The 9,191-nt window shown below is 57.7% G+C and overlaps 1 protein-coding gene across 1 annotated transcript in view; it reads left to right on the forward strand.

Moving 5' to 3' along the window:
• Positions 1-9,191, forward strand: part of TBKBP1 (TBK1 binding protein 1) — a 28,992-nt gene that overhangs the window by 16,884 nt on the left and 2,917 nt on the right. The gene's annotated exons all lie outside the window — the stretch shown is intronic.

Below are 9,191 nucleotides of genomic sequence, written 5' to 3' on the forward strand. Positions count from 1 at the left end.
CCTCCTCAGCGCAGGGGAGTGAAGAGGTGTGTCAGGCAGGAAGGGACCAAGGACTCCAGAGACACATGGCATTGTATCTTGAGTGTTCCCTCCTGGGAGGGGAAATGGGAAAGGGGGCCTGGAGAGGGAGGTGGGGGCCCCTGAGCTCTCTGAACAAGTTGAAAGTCCAAATAAAACTTACCTGTTCCATCTGCTCTTGGTCTGTGCCCTCCCTGGCTGGGGCGGGGAGAAAAGCCTTGGTAGCAGGAGGTCTCTCAGACTCTCTCAAGGAACCACAACCACGGCAAGGCGGGCACTGGACAAGCAGGGGATGCATAGGGCGCCCGTGTTTTAGGGTGATTCTGGAGACGTGGGTATGCAAGTGGCCACAGATGACTTGTGACATGGAGTTTATTTAAAACAGATATCTTGGGCACCTGGGTGGCTCAGTCGTTGAGCGTCTGCCTTCAGGTCAAGTCATGATCTCAGGGTCTTGGGATCAAGCCCCGCTTCGGGCTCCCTGCTCAGCGGGGAGTCTGCCTCTCCCTCTACCCTTCCTCCCTGCCCATGATCTCTCTCTCTCTCACTCTCCCTCCCTCTCTCTCTATCTCAAATAAATAAAATCTTAAAAAAAAGATATCTTTTTTAAAGATTTTATTTATTTATTTCAGGCAGAGAGCTCGAGCAGGGGGAGGAGCAGAGGGAGAGGGAGAAGCAGGCTCCTGGCTGAGCAGGGAGCCCAATGCGGGGCTCAATCCCAGGACTCTGGGACCATGACCTGAGCCGAAGGCAGCCGCTTCACCCCTTGAGCCCCCCAGGTGCCCCGGTAGAGGCTTTCTTTGTGACAAAGCAGCCAGCCCAGCCCTGAGCCAGTGTCAGGGACTGTTGAACTTCCCCTCCCAGCAGGTCCGGCAGGTAGAGGTTCCGAAGCCTTGGGGGTTCGGTAGCCCCTATGTCTTCCTGCGGTGATTTCAGCATGCCAGGAACCAGGCTGGGCCTCAAAGAGGAGGAATCTCTGTTCCACGTCCTTATGGTTCTGAGAGCGGGGGGAGGGGCTGGGCTCCAGGCTCAGCAACTGCATTGAAAGCCCCACAACCTGAGAAGTCAAAGCCAGGTCGTGAACCTGTGACTTCTGCTCCAGTCAGGGCTGTGCCCTCTGTCTGCAGAAAAGGCCTGAGCTCTATTCACCAACTCTGGGTGCCTTTCGTTTCCACAGGACCCCTGTAGGCCAAGGATTCACTTAAAAGGCTGGGGCAATTGCTCATCGAAGGCTGAGGTTCAGCTCTAGATCCAGGGCAAACATTCCTCCCCATTCAGTGCCAAGGTTCAAACCCCAGTGGGGAGATGTCCCAGCTTTCCCTGCTTCTCTGTTGCAGTTACCAGCTACAGCTGGCTTCTAAAAGTTCTTCCTACCTTGATTCCACCTGCAGCCAAATCCTGAGTGCCAAGAAAGGTGAGAATAGCCATCCCTATGGGACATGGCTTCATAGACCATGGAAAAGAAGGTTCTGGAACTTTCTGGAACATGGGCACTCAGTGCACCCTGGTGCTCTTCCACCTCGGTCAGCTCCCATGGAAGAAGGCAGCACCCAGGTTTCTGGATCTCTGGAAGCATTTGCTAGCATTTGAATGAATTAGGGGTGGTACAAGGACATGAGGCAAAGAGAAATCCCAGTCGTTGAGAAAAAGGGCAAAGGATGACCTGGGAATGAACTATAGGCAGGGGCATGACCTGGGTAACCACTTCCGGTCCTTGGCATGTCTGAAGGTAAGAGGTAACCCAGGTCTCCTACAGCCTGGACACCTTCCCGATCACCGGGGTGAGGGGTGCATGGGGACATAGGGTACATATTCTGGCAGTTTGTCTCGTTGATTTCTAGGGACCTGGGACAGGGCTCAGGTGCAGGGCAGAAAGTTGCTGGGGGCTGGAAGGGAAGCAGGAGGTGGGGAAGGAGAAAGCTAGTGTGTCCCTAGCCCATGTCCTCCAGAACCACCGGCTTTCATTTAATGTCCCCCAAAAGGAGAGGACATGAGAGGTGGGGGAGCTGGAGGAGGGCTGGGGAGCCCTGCCAACACTCATCCCTCTCCTCCCAGGTAGGATGGTGATCAGACAGGGCAGTGGCTACTCTGGTTACCTGTTACTCTGTGGGAGTAATGTGGGGGGCACTAGGGCCTGAGAAAATGTGGGGGCAAAGGGATCCAGGTCACCAGGCTTCTGGAAAGATGAGGAGGCTGGGACAACTTTCACAGGGGCAGAGTGGAGGGAAGACCACTGTTGAGGCAGGAGAAGACACCCAAGGGACCCACTGGCTCTTGCCAGCACAAACCCAGAGCCAGACCCCTGGTAGGGGTCGGGGAGATGCCCAGGGACCAAAGCTGCCACGGGTCTATCTTCAAGTGGCTCAGTGAAGGGCCAGTGCCCAGTAACGTTCTCCCCAGCTCTGGCCCCTCTGCCTTCAGTCTGTCCTTCACCCACGAGCCGCCTCCTCTCCGGGGACCCTGCCCACCCCCATAGAGACCACTGCCCTTCTTCTGGGTCCCTGTGCAGGCTGTCAGCTCCTTCCAGAAGCTGGTGTGTGTGAGCTCGCGCGCGGGAGCGCATGCAGGCCCGTGTGTGTGTGTGTGTGTGTGTGTGTGTGTGTGTGTGTGTGTGTCAGGGGAGAAGCTGATCGCTAACAAAGAGGAGGGGTGTGTGGGTGAGTCAGCCGTGTTAATGAGAAACAACTCACCCCGCTGATTAGGACTAATGAAGAAGAACAGAGGGGGTGACATCTTTATATAGGGTAGGGGGGAGCAGAACAGCTCCCCCAGTCCCACTTCTCCCTCAGCAAGGACAAGAACAGCAACTTTGGCTTCCGCAGGAAGAATTGAGGTCAGACGCAAGGATGAACCCTCGAGAACAAGGGGGATTCTAATTGGGAAGGGGTGGGACAAGGTGTCTGGGGGCAGAGGCCCGCTCCTGTGGGGGAAATGTGAGAGATCCTCCAGCGCCCTGCTCCTATTCCTGCCCTTCCTCCAGTTTCTCTGTATTGATTCCAGAGAAATTCTGGGCTCTCAGGGCTGTGCTCCCGGGTTGCCCAAGTGCCTCTGAGGTCTAACCACAGCTGCAGGGCCCTGCGGGTGCTGGGGCGGATGCTCCAGTCTCTGCTGCTCCCATGGCAGCCTGGAGAGAAGGCTTTGGTTTGGGGCATTGGCTGTCTATACAGATGGTAATGACCCAGGGAGACCTGGCCAGGTCGAGGGCTGGAGGGGGCCAGAGTGGGGGGAGGACCTGGGCATCAGCTGGCCCTGCCCTTGTGGCAGAGGCAGATGCCCCTGAGAACCCACAGCTTCACCCACCCTCCATGCCAATTGAGCCAAGGGCAAGGGCACCAGGCGTGCCTCGCAGCTGTTCCAGTTGGCTGTGTGAGTGTGGGCATGGGGGGAGGGAGGGGAGAGGCTGGGAGTGGGGACAGGATGGGTGTCGGCCAACACCTCCTAATTTGCATTACCACTGACACCCTTCTTGACCAAGAAAATGGAGCCAGAAATAACAAGGGGGGGAGGTGTTCCCTGGGGGGCTCTTGGAGGTTCTCTTTCCTTGCCTCCAAAACCCCCACAGTGCGGTGAGGGAGGCAGGAGGTCAGGCCTTTTCCAGCCCCATAGCTGGCCCCTCGCAGGGGCAATGCACCTGCTGTCGCTCCTCCTCCCTCAGATGGGGCAGACACCCCATCCCGACCTCCCACTTCCTTTGGCCCACACACCTCAGACGCCCAGTCCTGCCTCAGTCCTTCGGAGCAGCGTCCCCTCAGCCTTCCCTCCTCTGGGAGCCCTCTCCCTGGGGGCCCTCTTGCAGCTCTCATGACCCCAGCTCTGCCTACCCTGTTCTCTTCAGTCTGGGTCCTGCTGCTCTGTCAGATTGGGCACTTCCCAGGGCAGGCCCAACCTGGGAGCTGCTCAAGGGAACATTCTGCACGAGAAATAGTCCAAACATTAGCAGGGGGGCTCGTGAGTAGATTCTAGAAGTGGCGTGAGGTGGACCAGGGTCCAGTGTGAGACCCTGGCCCGAGGGCTATTGGGTGAGAGGGCGCGGGGCCTCCCAGCTCTGTGAGAGGCCTGTGGTCCACCTTTACTTGGAGGCGGTTCCTGCGCCAGGCCTCTCCTTTGTGAGTTCCGTTGAGGAAAGGACCAGGACTGTGCCGTTTAGACACATTTCCTTCCTGACCCGGTGACCACCACATAGACCCCCACAAACGCGTTTGGTGCTCGTGTATGTGCATTGAATTCACGTCTGTCACGGACGGCGCAGAGAATGCTGTGGCAGCCTCAGCCTGCAGGGGGGAGACGGGCCGAGCCAGGAGAAGGAGCTCCCCCTCGGCCAGAGGGGCCCGGGACCGGGAAGAGCCAAGTGGTGAGGGTGGAGGCAGAGCAGAAGGGCCTGGCAGGGAAACCAGGTCGCGAGAGACAGCCCAGAGAGCTGTGAACATGATGTGGGAAGGAGCGAACAGTGAACTGAGAACTCCCCCCCCTTCCCCCCTCCAGAGATGCTATTTTGGAGGGAGAGAATATATGCAGCGCAGGGGGCGGGGGGGGGTATGCCCGCTCCCACAGGGGTCAGCCGGACCACCTGCTGCCTCCATTCCTGCCCACCATCCCCACTGGCCCTGGGGCCTCTCCCCGCCTCCAAGCACTGCCTCCCTGTTGGAAAATAGCTTCTTGCTCTCTTGAGCACAAGGGGAGAAAGAACGAGCTAGGGGATCTGCAGCTGGCCTCTTGGCGCCCCATTTGAGAGTCCCCTGAGGCCTCAGACCTAGGGAGAAGCTTCTATTTCCATTGCTTCCCTGGAAAGAAGATGTGGAGGGTACTGTGGGACACGAGGTGAGGTAGGTGCCAAGTACAGCTCAGCGAGCCTGAGCGCCTCTCGCCCCCAAGCCCGTACTTCGGGTCGCCCCATTAACATCAAACTTAGGGAGTGAGTTTGGTGTTAACAGAGGCCAGGTGCTTCCAGGGCCAGCTGCGTTTGCCCACAGGAGCTCTGGCCCCTCTGGGCGGGGAAACCAATCTTGGCCCCACGGGCCAAGAAGGCTGGACAGAGGTTGGTGTCCAGTAGAGCCCTTGCTTGACATGAAGGGAAATTCCTGTGCCCCAGTTCAACCCCTCTGAGGGGACTTGACTCATTCTGGGATGAAGGCTCCAATGCCCTGTGGGTTTCTGTGGTGGCTGGGGGCAGGGGGCGGACAAGGTGCGCAGAGAAGGTGAGCACTGGGGATGAGCGGAGACTTTGGTTTTTGGAGCCTGGCTCTTTCTCTGCCTGATGGTCCAGCTTCAGCGGAAGAAGCAGGGCTGGCTGAGCTGGGAAGAAGGCCCGCCTTGGAGCCAGTAAGGTGCAGGGCATGGAGAGGGAATGTTAGGGTCGACTTTAGGAAGACCTTCTGGTGAAGACACTCAGGCACATTTCCCCGATGAACGGACGGATCTGGTTCCTTGGATGTTTTCCACAGTAGATGCCTCCCTCTCTCTAAGCCTGGGGAGTCTGGGCTGCCATGGGGCGGTGCAGGCCAGAGGCAACAGATGAGGGGTCACCCTCTGCAGGCGGTGGGGGCCTGAAGGCTGCAAGGAGGAGGGGGAGGGAGGAGAGTGGGTTCAGGGGCAGAAGACCTATGTCCCCAAGCCAGACTGTGGGGGTGGGGTTTGAGTTAGGAAGCCACAGGTGAGAACAGCCATCTCTCCTCTTAGTCCTCCTCCCACTGTCCTGTCTTGCTTTTCTTCCAATGACCTTAGACCAGGGAGGGACAGGGGGAGGGGAGCTGTGGTGAAGGGGCCTGGCCCCTCCCCCGTGCCTGAGCCAGAGGCCTGCAGGACCTCTTGCAGGGGGACTGAGGTAGTGGACTCAAATTCCCTGGGGCAGAGGGACTGGCTGGAGGTGCTCAGCAGAGGGGCCAAGGGACACAGGGAGCCCGTGTCTTTCTAGCCAGAGTTCCCTGCTCCAGAGGGACACCTGGCCCAGTCTTTCAGCCCAAAGAGAGGTAGGGGGAGCGGGCTGATTGTGTGCCCATCACATCCCTCCCCCTTCCTGGAACCCTTGGCCTCGTGGGTGCTGCAGGCCCCGAGCTCTCCTGCTCCCCAGATGGCAAAAGCAAAGCGTGGATAGGAGGTGAGGTGACCGGGAGGATCCGGAGATGGTGTGAAGGGGATGGTTCACCCAGAAACATGGATGAGGGGCAGGGAAGAGGACCATTTCCCCCTGGGGTCAGAGAGCTCCTCACCTGCCTTGGCATCCCACTCCCTCCTGGACTGGCAGGGACAGAGGGCTGGGTGGGACTTGGCAGAGGGGCTCTCAGCCACCACCCACCGTGAGTCCTCAGAACTCTGGGATTTATGGGCCTCTGGTCTCAGGCACTGTCCTAATCCCTCAGCAGGGACACGGGGGTCTCTTCCTCACCGTCCAGCAGACTCACCCTGTCACACTTAGCCCCGGATACACGAAGCACAGTCCCAGTTACACACACACACACCCTTCCTCACTTTTCAGGCTCCCAGGGATAGCTGCACTCCTCCCAACACACACGGCAAACACACACAGAATCTCACACCACCGGGAGCACACACGGGTATGGCCCAGGTGCCACGGGGATATAACCATGCACTGCCTCGCACTCACACAGGACCCCGTGTGGGCCCCGGGAATGGTGCATACGACACATGCATGACGGCCAACATGCACATGCAGGTGCGGGCGCCGGGTTTGGAGGTCGCCCCCATTAGCCAGTGCTGTGCTGGTAAGTGTCGAACAACCGGCTCTCCAGTTTCAGCGGCCATTATGATGGCAGCCAGCCCTGGGAAGAGGGGAACATAATCTACTCTTTCAAGCTGGTTCAAGCCAGCTCCAGCCCACTACTCCTAGAAATCACATGATAAAGCTTAACTGCAAATGGGCACCCCCAGGAGGGCTGCACCTGAGCAGCAGTGACTCATTCAGGCAGGGCTTCTTTCCCCTGGGGGTGCCTCCTTTCCCTACCTTCTCTCACCACCCCGCCTCCTGTCCAGATCCCACTTCCTGCCCCTCTCACTTCTCCTCCTTCCCTGTCACTCGGGGCTTTGAGCTGGGTTTGGTACTCAGGCCCATCTCTTTTACCCTTGCTTCCTCCTTCTCTCCCTCCAGGTATGGAGGGTGACAGGCCCATAGCTAATCCAGGCAGGCTTCCAGGAGGAAGAGGACAAGGAAAGGGATGCTGTGTGTTTCCGGAAAAAACATAAACCTCTCTGCCTCCTTGTGCCTGGCCTGTCCCTGGTCAGCTTATTCTTCTCCCTGGTCATCAGCACAAAGAGTCTGATCAACATCAACGCTGCTAACCGAAGGCGAGAGAAGCTGCAGCTTGCGGGGCAGTGAGGGGAGGTGGTTAGAGCGCGTTCTGAGAGCGAGGACCTCTGGTTCTAACCATGCTCTGGGAACATTGCATCACTTCTCAGAGCTTCCGCTTCTCAATTAGAAAAAAAAAAAAAAAGGGTCCGGACCAGGTAGTTTTAATTTCCTTCTTGGCTCTGACATTTTGGCATTCTATGTTTCAGAGAGTCTTCTAAAATCTATTCTGTGGGAAGGATCCCTTGTTGCTAATCCTGATCTTCTCCCAGCACATGAAGGAGGTGAACAGATGTGGTTCGGGATTGGGGGGCAGTGGGTACCACAGCCGAAGGAGCTGGAGGCTGGGCCTGGGTGTCTGTAGGTTTGGTTTTGGGGCCTGGCGGGCCACATACATTTGGGAGACCTTCCAGCAGCCTCTGCTCCCTTTGCTATGGCTCCTAAATTATTCCCGCCACACACACACATATAAGAGGAAACAGGGTGGGAAAGGGGGGAGGGAGGGGAGAAGGAAGGAAGGGAGGGAGGGAAGAAAGGAAAAGGAAAGGAAATGAAAGGGGGAAACCATGGGATGAAACAAAATGAAAAGGGAAGAGAAGAAAAATGTTCACCATGGATGCAGGAAGCAGCCAACCTAACCAGTCAAGGTGCCAGGCGGGCCTGCAGGGGATGGGAGAGCAAGGGGTTCCTGTGGTTACCGAGCCTTCCCTCTGCATCTGGGAGGGGGCGCGGCCCTGGGCAGGGGCAGGGGTCCAGGGGGCATCCCGCCCTCTGCCCTGGGCCCCTGGCTGCTGCATTGCCACTCCTCTGAAAACAACCCAAACCACAAAATTGGCTTGTGGTTGGGTGAATATCAGTCACGGCTATTCAGCTTGGCTTCTTAGGATGACTAATGGGGTTGGAAGCCCCCCTTAGTAGACCCCCAATTTTTGGAGGAGTCAGAGGCAGAGATGGAAAAGTGGTTTATTTTGGATGGGATCTGAGCTCCCACATGGTGGGCTGCAGGCGCTGTGTCCCAAGCATGTCTGTGGGCCCCGGGGGCTTGGGGGGGCGTCGCCAAGTTAGGGGGTAACACCATTCCCAGACTGCCCTCATCCAACAGCTTGGAGCAGGGAAGGGCTGGGGATGAGGACACTCAGGTCCCCCAAAGGGTTCTCCTCTCAATCTGCCTTTTCCAGCTCCAATTCTCAAGGGAGCCAGGAGCCAAGCGGTTGCTGAGGGCGGGGCTGGGCACAGCGGGTCCTCTGGGCAGGGCTTGGGTATCAGCTTGGCAGCCCAGCTGGTGCCTGGGCCTGGGACCAGAGTGCTCACTTGGAATTCCCCTCCTCTCCCCCACCCCCAGGTGGCCATGTGACCTGGAGACAGGTCCCCTCTGCTCTCTGGGCCAAGTTCTCCTGGTGGTCTTTCAGGCAGGGGCAGTGGAGATGGGAGAAGCCAAGGCTGTGAATGGGAATGCCCAGCCCCAGGCCCACAGCCCGTGTCATCTAGACAGATAGTTCTAGAGTTGACAGGGTCTACCTCTCCATCCTTACTCGAGTCAGGATGAGAGAACCCAGAGGATCCTGAGTTCCAGGTGGAGGTGGGGCGGGTAAGAGCCGTACTATCTTTTTTTCTTTTGGATAAAACATTCTTGGCCCGTTTTCCTCCCTCCTCCTTCCTGTGCATCCACAAGGGAGGAGGTCGGCTCCCTTCATGTCAATATTATGTAAAGTGGGGTAAAAGCATCCTTTAGAAAGTTTAGCTATTTTTATTGATCTGTAACATCTCTAAGGAAGAAGTGCCCTTGCCAAGCAAGTACATGTCATGACAAGTCTCCACCCCCCCCACCCCCAGCCTCACCTATCGAGAAGGCTGAGACTGAGCATCCCCCCCT

This window comes from Leptonychotes weddellii, chromosome 15, assembly GCF_054177405.1.
Source record: "Leptonychotes weddellii isolate Sample4059 chromosome 15, ASM5417740v2, whole genome shotgun sequence".
NCBI lineage: Eukaryota > Metazoa > Chordata > Mammalia > Carnivora > Phocidae > Leptonychotes > Leptonychotes weddellii.